The sequence below is a fragment of the Crocodylus porosus genome, unplaced genomic scaffold, assembly GCF_001723895.1.
Source record: "Crocodylus porosus isolate Cpor-Errol unplaced genomic scaffold, CroPor_comp1, whole genome shotgun sequence".
Taxonomy (NCBI): domain Eukaryota; kingdom Metazoa; phylum Chordata; order Crocodylia; family Crocodylidae; genus Crocodylus; species Crocodylus porosus.
In genome coordinates, this window is record NW_017728931.1 from 125,179,766 (window position 1) to 125,194,162 (window position 14,397).

The 14,397-nt window shown below is 45.4% G+C and overlaps 1 protein-coding gene and 1 long non-coding RNA gene across 13 annotated transcripts in view; one reads left to right on the forward strand and one right to left on the reverse strand.

Annotated features, from left to right (window-relative positions):
- Positions 1–14,397, reverse strand: part of MAGI2 (membrane associated guanylate kinase, WW and PDZ domain containing 2) — a 1,214,455-nt gene that overhangs the window by 292,829 nt on the left and 907,229 nt on the right. The window lies entirely within an intron of this gene.
- The window catches only part of LOC109315761, a 25,067-nt gene continuing 18,410 nt past the window's right edge, over positions 7,741–14,397 (forward strand). Inside the window, exon 1 of the long non-coding RNA XR_002102601.1 lies at positions 7,741–7,847. This is a non-coding gene — a long non-coding RNA (uncharacterized LOC109315761). The remainder of the gene's footprint in view (positions 7,848–14,397) is intronic.

The following is a 14,397-nucleotide window of genomic DNA, read 5'->3' on the forward strand; positions in this document are numbered from 1 at the left end:
GGTTTAGATATTTCATCAAATGAAGCTTAGCTGGTTGTACTGTAGGGCCTTGTGTAAGCACAGGGGAGGGCATTGACTAGCCAAAACTTGGCTTTGATAATTATGTTCTGTCACAGCAAACTTCTGCAGTTTTCAAGGGACATGGTATTTTATGTTCCTTCCTGTCCTAAAATGTTGTTTTAGCAACAGTATATTCATAGACAGCTCTCACACACTACCCCAGAAGCATCACACTGATAACATCGCAGATTTGGCAATTTCTGTATTTGTGAAAGGAGTTTTAAAGAAATATACATCCCCATTATAACCAAGCTGTAATATGAAATTATCTCTTTTTGCAATATAGTAAATATATGTAGAGTAGTAAGATCCTTGACAAAAGGATTCTACACAAGATGTTTACTGAGGAGTTGCCTAGTTAGGTTTGCGGTATAATGTGAGCTTCTACATGTGCAGTGCTAACAGGATGGAGTAAACTAATGAACTCTACCATAGGATAGTACTGCCAGACACAAGTACTATCCTAAAGCAGAGTTTACTCTGCTACAATGCATGAGTAGATGGTGACAGGGCTGGCTGGGGCACACAGGTGCTACAATATGGGGGCTGCCTGCTGGCTAGCCCTGCACTGGAGCACCCCTGTGCCCCAGCCAGCCTGTCTGCATTATGTTGAGCCAGGTTGGAGCCCTGAAGCCCCCTGCCAGCTGCGGTTGCTCTGCCCTGGCTCAATGTGCTATAGTCCTGGAAGCATGTGCAAATGGGGTGGCCGGGAGCATGAACTGCACTGGAGCTTATTCAGGCATGCTAATTGTACATGTAGATACATCCATTGAAACACAAAGTAATATTAATAAAGAATCACCAATCAGTTTCTTCAAAAGCCATGCTTCTTATTATCAAAGGCTAAATTTACAAAACACTTACATTAAGAAGCTAATGACAAGACCTCATTCACTTTTGTTTTCTACTATAAATCTGGGATGCAAAGATCTAAAAATTGTGCTTTCAATGGCAAAAACTAAGTATTCAATAAGTCCCAGTATTAGTGGTGTTTATATTTTTGAAGTGGGTTCCTTCATAGATATATTCTTAAGGCTCTCTGATGTTATTCTAGTTTTCTCTCAGGCAGTTTCATTTCTAAGTTAACTTTGGTTTTGGAAATGAGTATGCTGCGACTCATTAGGGAGAAACATCACAGTTTTGAAACCTTGATAAACTCCCATATAAAGGTTAAAACAAGCATCAGATTTGGAAGAGAGGTAGGTTTCCTTTGTGAAAAGAGTTGAAAAATACACATAGATATTATACACAAACTGTAATATGAAATGATAGGACCAAAATTAATCTTGAATGCTTTCCTTTGACTCACGCTAAGATTTTTTTAGGGTTCATTTAACTAAACAGCTGACCTACAATATAAAATTCAGCTCAATTTATTATGTTACATTGCTGTATGGGACTTGACTGAAAAATTCAGAGACAACTGATAAAATTATTAAGTGTAGCCCAAGTACACCCAGGGGGTGTGCCCTGTCCTCCGATGACAGTGGTGGTGGTCAGGCAGGGTGCTAAGGAAGGGGTCAGCTACTAAGCGACTTCCTCCCCTCTTTATAGAGCTAGGCCAAAACCAAGTACTTAACTATGTACAATTTATTACAAGAATAAATACATACACTTAATATAAAACATAGAATATTTCCAAGGCTTAACATATAATACTATATTTAATAGTCCACAATTCACATATAATACCAAGTATGAACCGAATAACTTACAACCTATACAACACAATTAACACATAGGGATATTCACTTATATAACCCCAGTAAATTAACAATAATATTTCTTTAAACCTTCACAAATAACAATACCAATATATACATTGAGGCATTAAAACACATAAACCATATAACCCCCCTTAAAGAATATCCCTAGGTACCTAGCCCTTAACACAATGACAACCTCAAAATAGGGAGTGCACTCAGCACCTCCCTGAGGGGTTTCCCTAAAGCCCCTCCTCTTTAGGGCCCTGGGACATGGACACACCCCTCCCGCAATGGTGGGTGGAGGTAGCAGACCCTCTTCACCTGTGTCAGCCTCCCCTGTGGGGCCTGCTTCCACAGTAACTCATGCTTCCTCTCTGGAGAAGTCAAGGCTCGTCCCCTGGTGGCCGGTCCTGCAAGAGTCTTTCCCCAGTGGCACCTTCAGCTCTCCTTGGCAGCCTGGCACTCCACACCCAGAGCTCTCTCTCTCTCATGACAGCCAAGCCCTTGTAGGCTCTGGCTCCCTGGTCTGACATGGGGGGGGGGGGTTCCCCCTTTCCTGGGCCCTGCTCTGGGCACTGGGGCTCTCTTAGTTTAAGGTGAAGCTGCACTGCGGGACTCTGGTCACTCGGCCTAGGGCTAACTTGAGCAGCTGAGAGCTGCTTCCAAGGTGGTTTCACCATGCACCAACCTGTGCTCTCGCAGAGCCATGCGCTCTCTGTGCGCTGACCTGCACACCACGTGGAGTCCAAGCAGCCTCGAGCTCCTCCCAGGGCCAGCTCCCCATGCACCGATCCGTGCACCACTGAAGCTCAGGTGGGGTCCTGAGGACGGCTGTCTCTGGAGCTCCTCCATCCCTCATTGTTTATCTCGAGCCTGCTAAGCATGCTCCCCTTTTATACTCCTCGGGGGCTCCATCCCCGAAGTTCTCTGGACCTGATTCAGGGCCAGCTGCTGCTTGCCCCCTCCCTTCAGAAAAGGCTGTGGTATTGCTTCCCTTTGCTGTCTCCAGATTGGTAGATGAGCTTCACCAATCAAACAGCAGACCCTTGAGGCTGGGACTCTACCCAAGCCTTGAAAAATGTAAGCCAGCTACATAAGTAAAGAAATACATTTTAATATCATGTTTGTATACAAACCCATTTATGCATGCAGGTTCATGTGTGCACACACTCATGCATGAACGCACTCACACACACATACACACAGGTCAGACTATATATTTAGACCTGCTAAATAAAAATAACGATTATTTTGGCAACACAATCAGTTCATTTTCATATTGCTATTGTGGATTATATAGGCTGAACTTGTTATTTCTTATCTATCAAGGATAATTCTTGCTTCCTGTTCAAAAAAGCTGAATGTCATAACCAAAGAAGGACTTTCCTAGTACACTAGCTATTATGCAATTTCTTTCAGAAATAGGATTTTTTTGTATTTTGCCTGCAAGTTCAAAGACCAAGGTGAAATTTCCCTCTAAAAATTGTATGTGATTAAATTGGATCCTGGCAGAGACACAAGCTCAGCACTAAGAATTCAATTAATTAAAAAGAAAAATCAGTTACGCAGGTCTTCTGCACTTATGCTGTTACAGTCACTCAACATACAGGGTGAATACTAAAGGACAAATCTCAGCTGGTACATATGGTTATAGCTGTACTGGCTTTAATTGAACTATGACATTTTACAGTCCCTAAGGGTATAACCCCAAATGCTTAATATAAATGCTCCCCATCCATATGATGTAATTTAGAAGCAAGACTGGGTGACAGTACTGTAATTCCACCTCATGGAATTCTGCTGTGAAAAGCCCAACATTTCAGCAGAAAATTGCAAATCCATATTCCAAATTTATGGTCCACTTTGTTTTCTAAGTAACATATTTCTATTGCTGCTTGAATGAAATAAAGGCCACATTTAGGCCACATACACTAAAAAAATAATAACAAACCGCACTATTAAGGATAATTCCAGAAATGAGATGAAAGAGATACAAGAGAGAAAAAGTAAAGATTCAGAGCTTTGCTTTTCCAGCACCACATATATGGCATATAGCAATATATACAGAACACATTTAAGACAGCTTTCTGGCTAGGGACAGACATTACACGCAAACCATTTAAGTGATCAGAAACTGGTTTAAACCTGTAACAGAACAGATGTACACTGAACATAAACCAGTTTGAAAGTGGCTGAAACTGGTTTGAGATAAACCTGGTTGAATGTAGCATCAGACTTAACTGATTTGGGTCAAACTGGTTTATGCAATGTCTGTCCCAGACCCCTTGCTGGTTTAAGTTAAATCAGAGTCCCCTAGCATCCTGGCATGCTCTCTCGGCTTGATGGAGCATTCTGCTCCACAGCAGAGCTAGTTTCTCCTCTCTGCTCCCTGGCTGGAGCCCGGCAGAGAATGCAGGCATCTGCCTGGCTTTCCCCTGCTCCCCCACTCCTCTTTCCATTCCCTGCTAACCAGGAATTATTCCCCTGTCTCCTCTGCCTTACACAGACACCTCTCAGTGTTAGCTAGAAGACCACATGCTGGCTACCATCTGTGCTGTGGCAGATGTAACAAAGGCAGAATCAGTAGGTAGCTGGTAATGTCCCTCTGTTGTTTTCTTAATGGGGTGATAAACACTGTGTTATCAATTCCCTGCTGGGCTGGTCAGGTGGGGGGAGGGAAACCCCTCCCTCATTAGAGTTTCCTGCCAGGACCTGGCCACACCCCCCTCAGCTCAGAAGAGTACAAGGGAAGGGAGGCCTGCTCTGGTGCCCCCTGGATTCTAGCCTGAGCCAATGGAGGCATGTGCTTACATTTCTAGGATGTCTGTACAGTTATAAACTGATTCAGTTGACAGCAGGGCTAGGGACAGACATTCAAAAAGCCTGAATTGATTCAATCTTTGCAGGTTAGTCTAACCTAGCAAGGCTGAACTGGCTTGAAACTGGACAGACATTCTCTCTGGACTGAGGAAATTCAGGCACATGTCTGTAGTGGCTCAAGCTAGAAGCCGGTGGGCACTAGAGCAGCCCTCCCTTTCCTTCTGTAGGGAGCTGAGCTGAGTGGGGCATGGCCAGGCCCTGGCAGGACTCTCTTATTAGGAAGGTCTGCCTGTATGATCCCAGGCTTTTCCCTGCTGGCTGCTTAAGGGGTGGTTGTGTTGGCAGCCCCCAGTCCTGGGTTAGCACTTTGAGGCAATGGGAGAGGGGGGTGCTGTGCATGCATCTGTTGATGATACAGAGCTTTTCAATCTCCCTCCCTGCTTTGTCATACTGTCTGCAGCAAACTGACAGGCAAGCAAGCCAGCTGGGGGTTGATAGTAATAACAGTCTTTATCAGCCAATTAGCAAAACAATGGTCTCTCTCCATTACTTCAAACTTCTTAAACAGTTTACCTGCTGACCTGTAGATTAGCTCCAAACAGCTGTAAGCAGTCATTGTTTTGTCTGCTTATCCCAGTGAAATTGGAGAGAAACATGCACATAGACACCTCTCAGCATTAGCTAGCATACTACATGCCTAAGGTCCATGGGGCTGGGGTCTGTGCTGTGGGAGATTCGAGGGAGGGGTGATTTCCTGCTTGGGCAGTGAGGGGAGGGGGAAGCCAGGAAGACCTTGCTGTGTCTGCAGTCTCTGCTGGAGCCTTACACAGCATTAACTAGCATACCACATACTGGTATGCTGTGGCAGAGAGGAGGATGGGATCCCTGCTTAAGCAGCGAGTGGTGAGGGGGGGCACGGGGAAGCCAGCAGACCCTGCTGTGCCTACAAGATGGCTGGAGGTCTGGCCAGGGAGCAGAGGGGAGGGGCCAGCTCTGTCCAGAGAGCATGCCAGGATGCGGGGGGACTCTGATTTAACTTAAACCAGCAAGGGGTCTGGGACAGACATTGCATAAACCAGTTTGACCCAAATCAGTTAAGTCTGTTACTACATTCAACCAGATTTATCTCAGCCTGGTTTCAGCCATTTTCAAACTGGTTTATGTGCACTGAACATCTGTTCTGTTACAGGTTTAAACCAGTTTCTGATCACTTAAACTGCTTTATGTGTAATTTCTGAACCTAGCCCAGCTGAGGATATGTACCCTGAGCATATGTACATAGAAAACTCGCTGGACCTAGCAGTAGCATCCTCAAGAACTTTTGTTGCTCTGGGTACAGGCACAGGGTAGTCACATGAGAATGAGCTGGAGAGCAAGCTAACAGGCCTGTCATACAGCAGTGTCTGGATATGGATACAGGCAGGCTTTTTCTGGTTTTGGAGTCAGCTGTGTAGTGTGCTTGAAGGCACAGCCTGCAAATATTGTAACTTTATCATATTGACCCGACCTCTATCTGATGATACCAGCCTTTGAAATCCTGGTAACAATACGCTCATAAATGCGGAAAGTGAATACACATGCTAGAAAATAATAGAAATTGTTTCCATAACGGTCCACGGATATCAGATAGCCAGAACACTGCAGCTAGAGATACTTTATTTTGAAATGGGCTGAGTTCAACTGCAAACTCATGCAACCATATAGAATTCCTGCATTACACCAGCTGAAATGTCAAATTCAGGGCCACCAGTGAAATTTTATAAATATACCAAATTTCAGTGCAACAAGCTGCAAAGTAGTGCATCTCTTGATCAGAGCAAGCAAGGCTGCTCTGGTCAACAGACCTGACTGCAGAGACAGGATTGGGGAATCACATAATGAATCAGTGACTGCCTTTGGACAGCAATGCCCTTTTGTACTTCTCTCCTTTTAATGAATATACACTGAGCTCCATCCTTGAAGCTCTTGATCATACAAGTAGTTGTATTAGCTTCAGTGGGACTACTCGCATGAGCAAGGATTAATTGTGCATGTAATGGGTTGCAGGATTGGACCAAGTTTGCTTTGAAAGCACCTCTCCGTGCTGACTCAATGTGCTTTTTAATTAAAGTGAACCTTGAGGTCACTATCTTCATTTAAGGCGAGAAACTTAATGAGTGGATTGCTGAGTGGTTCAGAAATAATTGGGGCCACTTAAAAACCCAAGAGTACATACAGAAGCTACCAGTCCTGCTTCTACATGCCTTGGATACTAATATTTTCCTGCAAGTGCAGAAATTTATTTGTAAGGTGATATATTTAACAGTGAAGGAAAAGGAAGGCTATTTGAGATTTTATGGAGATTTGGGATATTTCAAGGTCCAAAGGGAAGCAGTGTAGTCTTTTTTTTCCCTTACAAAGTTAATAGAAGTGTTGCTGACTGCAGGCTGTCAATACACATCCACCCTCCACATCACCACTTTTCTTGCTATTTTGTCTGTGGGAAAGGATAACTGGTCAATTCTATTAAAGAAGAAATCCTGGTTTCACTGAAGTCAAAGGCAAAGCTCCTGTTGACTTCAGCAGGACAGCTATTTTAGTTTCAATTGTTGATGGACATTTCTTTTAAACCCACACCCTAAAATATCACAGTACTTTCTGCTTGCAGAAATAAGGCCTGATTCTTTAAAAAGTGGAGCACCCACAAGCTCAGTGGACTTCAGTAGCAGCTGTGGATGCTCAGCATCTGTCAATATCAGATTTTGGTTCTTCTGTCCTGATTTATATACTGTAGTATAGAAATGGGATTTTTTTGGGGTATAAATCAGCACTACTGCCATTGTTACTTGAAGCAACCACACTGTTCTGCTATTTATGAGTTCTACAGCATGCCAGACTATTTACATGAGATTACATATACAAAGTGAAAGCTTTATTTGCGGTTGCCAGAGTATACACCCAAGAGAACATATTACAGCAGTGGTCTCCAACCTTTCAAAGTAGGAGATCACCTTTGGCATTTAAAAGCAACCCAAGATCTACCGTATGCTGCCATTGCCGCCACCCACCCGTCCCCATCCAGTAGGTAAGTCTGTGGGCAGGGAAGGGGCCTCAGTCTAGCCCCTGCCCCTTCCCTCTCCCACAGACTGACTTGCTGGCTGCGGCAAGCACTTGCATGCACATGGGCACTCAGCCCCCCACCCCAGCTTTGGATCAACTCCAAGAGGCTCCAAGATCTACTGGTGGATCGAGAGCCACTGGTTGGTGACTACTGCATTACAGGTTCCATAAGAAGACGACTTGGCCCTGTGCTGTTTTAGCTCCTTCTAAGTGTTGGACTTAAACACCTCATCTAGGTAATCATCATCCCATAAACCAAACTTACCCAAAGTTGACCCGCCCTGCACTTAGCAGCATGAAACGCAACATTTTGAAAAACAGGAAGGATATATATATGACACATGGGCAATTTCATTATTAAAAATCATTTGCAGATTTATATCCTGGAACATTTAACTTGCTTCTATTCTTTTCATGAAAAGTCATCTAAAACATTATCTTGTGGGAAACTCCAAATCTACAGTATGAGTCTGAAACTAATCCTCTACACTCCTACTGATGACATCTGAGGAAAAAAGGCTAAAAAAATGGTATTAAATGCTGCAAGCCATCAAAGAGTTCCTGTAAAATTCCACAGGCTACACTACAAACATTAGCTGACATTTAATTTCAAAAGTGACCAAACTTGTAGAACCTTTTTAAGTTGTCTGAACTAATATATCATTCCAGTCACTTTGAATCTTAACAGCAAAACTGTCACCTCTGTGGGTAATCTGTACTCCTGCAGCAATGTTAAGCAGGTTGCTATGCTGTCACAGTAGTGCCTATTTAGTTCAGGTTCTGAGCTGATTTCCATTATGAGCCTAAATATATTTTCTGCACTATATATAACTTTATACAAAAGTTCTTCACTGCCTTGGATTTCTCATGTTTAGTCCTACCATGCTCACTCACTGTCATTCTCATATGTACATCTCTTAATTTACAGTTGCAATGTTGTTCTACATGTCACCAGAATTTAAATTGGTCTGAAAAATTTGGGGGGTGAGAGGTTATCAACACCCATATGTCTGCATGTCCTGGCAGTTAATTCTGTATTCAAGTCCTAAGCCAGTCTTGTTCCAATGGTCCTCCCTTCCAGTCCTGCCCTCATATCTGTCTTGCTTCCAGCCTCACGTGTGCTCTTCCTGAATCTTTTGGGATTCTTTATTTTGGGTAGAAACAGACATCACTGAACTGAAGCAGATCAGCTGTAGTGGGACATGTCTCACCTCAGCTGATCTGCTTTACTGAGACACACACATGTAGCCCCTTGTTCCACATCAGGTCCCCTGCCCAATGTGGAACAAGGGGTGATGTGTTCCCTGTTCACATGGAGCAATATGGAGGGCACCCTGAACAGTATGGATGCTTCACACAGAAGCATGGGTCAACACTAGTCCCCCAGAGACCTGGGGTCATACAGATGCTGGCATGGAGGCATGGGGCATCTGGGATTCCCCAGAACCCCTGGGAGCTTTCCCTGCTTGCAGAGATGCCTTGGCCTATTTGTGCTGCCACAAGAATTGTTAAGGCAGCACAAATCCAGTGTCAGGCAATGTCTGTTGCTGTCCCTCCTCTCTGATGAGGCAGTGATGAACAGGGGTAAAGGGCTGCTGTGAAGTCTCCTCCTCCTCCTTACCAGACCAGGTGCAGCAGGGACGGGGAGAAACAAGTGAGGGACCGAGGAGCCCCGTTGTTCACAGGTGTGTGCTGCAAGCAGGAAGAGGGAAGGTGCATAAGACAGTAGGGCTGTCAGACGATTGATTCTATATGCTCCCTCAGCTTCCCCTCCAGTGAGAACAGGGGTGGAAAGGAAAGCTTTGCCTGCTTCCTGACCGTTATCTCACAGCATGCAGCAATTGAGGCAGGCAGTCAAATTGAGAGGGCTGCTTCTTGTGTGGTAGTCAAAATGTACCCCCTCGAGAGCCTGGTTTGCTTTTCAGAAATGTAATTTCCTGAGTCTGTGATCTGGTACATTTTAGGCACTGCCTGTAAGTCCATGGATCAAACTCACCCCCTCATGTTAGCCTCTACATTCAGACCATATGCTGGATACTTACTCATTCTAGTAGCCTCCTATGGTCAAGAAGTCAAAATGTCTTTCTTTATATACAGTCTGGAAACAATGGTGTCTGCCACTGTCTATAACTCCATTAATCAGAGTCCCACATATCCTAGTAAGCCTTGGTGCAGAAATAGGAATGTGTCATATTGCAGAGACTGGGAAGAAGGGTCACAAGGTCAAACTATTAATTTGAACTGATTGCAGAAGAGATTCTCAATGGCTCTAACAGTTGAAGTACTCCAACCTATCAGAGTGATTTTTAATACAGCGGACATATAGACTGAGGGCAGAGCAAATGCTCACTTAGATTTCATATTTGAATGGAGTAATACTTTTAACATGGAACCATTGCTATAGGTCTATAACATGTAAAGGATTTCATGGTCACATAGTAAATGAAAACAAGGAAGTAGGTTTTATGCTAGGAGTACACTGCATATGAAAAGCTGAGATACATGAGTATGAATCTGACCCCCTCCTACATGTTATATTACCACATATTATCTATCAGTTAAGAAACTGGGAAGAATATGTACCCCAATACATATTTACAACCACCAGATACTTGGCCTAATTTAAGGTAAAACCATATTATAACTTGAAGAACTGATTAGAAATGTAAGTTTGCTACAGTCAGAAACAAATGAGCCAATTATTATAATTACTTCCTGACAGTGTACTGAATGACTAAGAAGCAGATTGGGAAGGAATTATCTGACAGAACTAAACAGTAGCTTTGTTCAGTTAAACAATGTACATGTCCAAAATATGGACTTTTACATTAGGGGATAAAGCTAGTGAATTTATACTAAGGACAATATAAATAGATAGATTTAATAGATTTGATTATCCTAGAGGGCAATATATTTTGAAAGAATATACTGCTAATCTTTAAAACAACAAATACAGAAATATAAGGAAGTTTCAGAGTTCCTATAATTGTGAATGGCAACAGCCTTGCTGCATACAAATATTATTTTCTTTTCCAGAGAGAAAGTGATACTTCTCTCAGCTTTTTAACCCTTGACACGCTGTGTGATCATGGGAAGACTGTGCCACAGCTTTAAAATACTGCAGATATGGATGAAAAGCTCTGTGGAAGAGCTAATTTTTGTCTTCAGCTGGATCTTGGATCTTGGCAGTTACCTTAAATCTCTTCTCACCTCTTAGACGTTTTTGTGACCCAAACATTTTATCCTTGCTTGTAATGTCACTTTCTTCTATGTATCCTAGCAATCTATCTATCGTGATTCTTTGTTCCCCTCTCTCTGAGGCTATGGGCAGAAGTTATGCATAAACCCATTAAGTGATCAGAAATTGGTTTAATCCTGTAACAGAACAGATGTTCAGTGTGCATAAAACAGTGTTAAAATAGCCCAGACTGGTTTAAGATAAACCTGGTTGAAGGTAGTATCAGACTTAACCTTATTAAAGCCAAACCCGTTTATGGAACTTCTGTCCCAGACCCCTTCCTAGTTTAAATTAAATCAGAGTCCCCCAGCATCCCGGCAGGCTCTGCAGCCCTGGGCTGGGCTGTGCTCTCTGCTCCAGATAGCAGGGCTGGCGCCACCCCTCTGCTTTCTTGCTGGAGCAGGGGTGGAGGCGTGGCCAGACACCGGTCCAGCATGCCCCCCTGAGGTGAAGGAGATGAGAGGAGGCCTATTCCTCTCTCTCTCCCCCCGCCTCCCTCTCCTACCGGGGGATCGCAACTGCGGTCTGCCAGTCCCAGCCACTGCCTCTGCTACTCACCCCCACACAGGCTGAGTGCCCCCTGACAGGGGCTGCTGTGCCTTGGCCAGGCAGATCCTGGCTGGAGTTCCCCAGAGCAGAGGGGATGGAGGGGGGAATAAACCCCCTCCCTGCCCCCTTCGTCTCAGGGGGCCATGCCAGGCCAGTGTCTGGCCACGCCTGTCAGGGATCATGACGGGGCAGCAGCCCCATGGTATCCCCTGGACCACAAGCCTCTTCCCAGTGTAGGGGCTGGGAAGAGGCTGTGCTGCAGGAGGGAGCAGAGAGTGGCAGCAGGATTTGGAGGGATGGCTATGGGGACCATAGCCCCAAAACCTCCTCCCCTGCCACGGGGTGGGAGTGGGGGTGGGGCTCTGTGCAACGCTGCCTCAGTGGCTCTGTGACAACCCAGCACAGCCAGCCTGGGTGTGGGGACCTGGGAGCAATCCAGGCACACAGCTCCTGCAGCCCCAGCCCAAGCCACAGCTGGCTGGGAAGGCCTCTGCCCCCTGTTGCTTGTCCTAGCCCTGCCATCCATCCACCTTGCCTGACACTGGGGCTGGGGGTGAGCTGGCCCAGCCCATAGGTGCTGCTGAGGGTGGGCATGGAGGGGCCAGGTCCTTCCCAGCTGGCTGCAGCTCAGGATGGGGACACAGGAGTGGTGCACCTGGCTCCCTGCACCCAGGCTGGGCTGGGCTGGGCTGTCATGAACCGGCTGAGACAGTACCATGCAGAGCCTCCCTCCCACCTTGTGGTGGAGGGGGACGGGGAGAGCCCTACCCACTGCAGTGGCTCCCTGACAGCCTGGCCCACCTGGGCGTGGGAAGCTGGGAGCAAACCAGGCTGAGCCGAGCCACCAGGCCAAGGCCCTTCCCAGCTAGAGGTGGGGCTTGACCTGGGTTGCTTCCAGCTCCCCATGGCTGTCAGGGAGCCACTGTGGTGGGCAGGGCTCTCTCCCTCCTTCCCTGCTGTGGGCTGGAGGGGGGCCTCTGTGCATTGCTGCCTTGGGGCCAGGGATGGAGTGGCACAGCACTGGGCCCCACTTTTGGGCCGGGGGTGTGTGTGTGTGGAACTGAGTTCCCAGCTCCCCATGTCCAGTCTGGGCTAGGCTGTTAGGGAGCCGCTGCAATGGACAGGGCTCTTTCCCTCCTTGTTCCCCACCATCGGGTGGGGGTGAGTTTGGCTATGCCCCTGCTCTCGCTGCTCAGTGCCAGTTGAGGACTGGCCACACTCTACCCCCTTCAAAAAGTCTGGCAAGGGCTGCTTCCCTCCTTCCCCTCTGGGCACACCTGAGTTAGTGTGGGGGCTTCTACAGGTTAGGGTGGGGGTTTAAACCCATACCCAATTATACTCAGGCTTGCCCGGTCCTGGCCATTGCCCCCTCCCCCTAGCTCATCATCCCTTGGCCACTGCATAAGGGAAGGGAGGACTCATTTTATGGGCCCCCTCCCCTGGCTTTTGGCCTGGGCCACTACAGGCATGTGCCTGCATTTCTGGAATTAGAAGTGGATGCCTATTCACTTGTAAACTTGTTCAATTTATGTAGGTTAGACTAACCAGCAAAGACTGAACCAATTCAGGCTCGGCTCTTTGAATGTCAGTACGTAGCCTGAGAGAGTGCTGTAAACCTCCTGGTGGGAGCAGAAGGAATGGGGAGGAATGGTGGTCTGGACAGGAGATATTCACTGATGCTTGAATAAACTCTGAGTGAGCAGAGGAGGATCAAGTGTATTACTTCTATGCTAGAAAGGTGGGATTGGGGCCACAAGAGTCTGGGTGGAAGACAAACCCCCAATTCTCTCTACCATAAAGAATGACAAACTTTAAGTAAATTTTACTTGTGGGAAGCGGTCACTGCCACTGAATTCTGTCTCTAGAATGACAAATCTAAAAGAAGGATAATTCATTGTCTTTGATACAAGCCAAAACAAACCTCATATTTTTCTGAAACCATGCACTTTCCTGTTACAATCGAAGAGCTCTGTGAACAGTAATTAATTCATTAATTAATTCATGTTTCCAAAAAATGGGGAACAAGAAGGATAACAGAGTAATACCTGGTGGATTAAAAAAGAGATGCATGTATGGATGTCTTCAGGCAGGAAGGGGCAGCTGGTTGATTAGCTTATTTAGAGAGTGCAAGAGAGTGCTACTTAAGTACCCAGAAGTCAAAGGTCCTTGTGTGCCTCTCTTTACACAAGAGAGCTGAAATATCAAAACAAATAGGAGGATAGGGTAACCACTTCTGAAAGTTTTCCACCCTTCTAGTCAGCCTTCACACCACAATTCATAAGAGCTTAGACAAGCAGCTGCCATGAGCTAAGAGTTCATGTATTATTTCAGTACCAGTGGAGTTCTTGTTAATGCTTCTAGTGAGGTTTGCTAAATACTGAGATGAAAATAACCCTTCATGTAGTTCTTTGGACACTCTTCTTTAAGATATGTCAGGGGCTTTTCAAAGGATACTTTTTTTTCAAAAGATTAAAGCTACTCAATAGATGTGAGCATTTTGGCTTGCCAGAGTTGGAGCCCAACTGAGAAATTTGTTAATGTGCTGGAGGGGCTCCCAAGAGCATCTTATTAAAATTCTCCCACCTAACTGAAGGGAAAATTGAGATGGCTTCTCTGCCTCAGATGGGAGTCATCGGCTCTCAGGATTCTGCATCCTTATCTCTGTAGCACAGAAAAAATTATTTGAAAAAAGTATGTCTTTTCAAATGGACCTGAACATTGCAGATTTTAACTAATCTATCCTGGCAACATGCCCATTCCCTGGCCCAGTTCCTTACCCACTCCTTTCTTCCTTCTTATTACATTGTACCATCTTATTATTATTAATCCTTCTTATTACATGCCTTCTGCAATATGCATACACCATGGCTCTACTATTCTGGTTAGTCCTTGGCATCCTCCCAAGCCCTGCCCCTATTCAAAGAG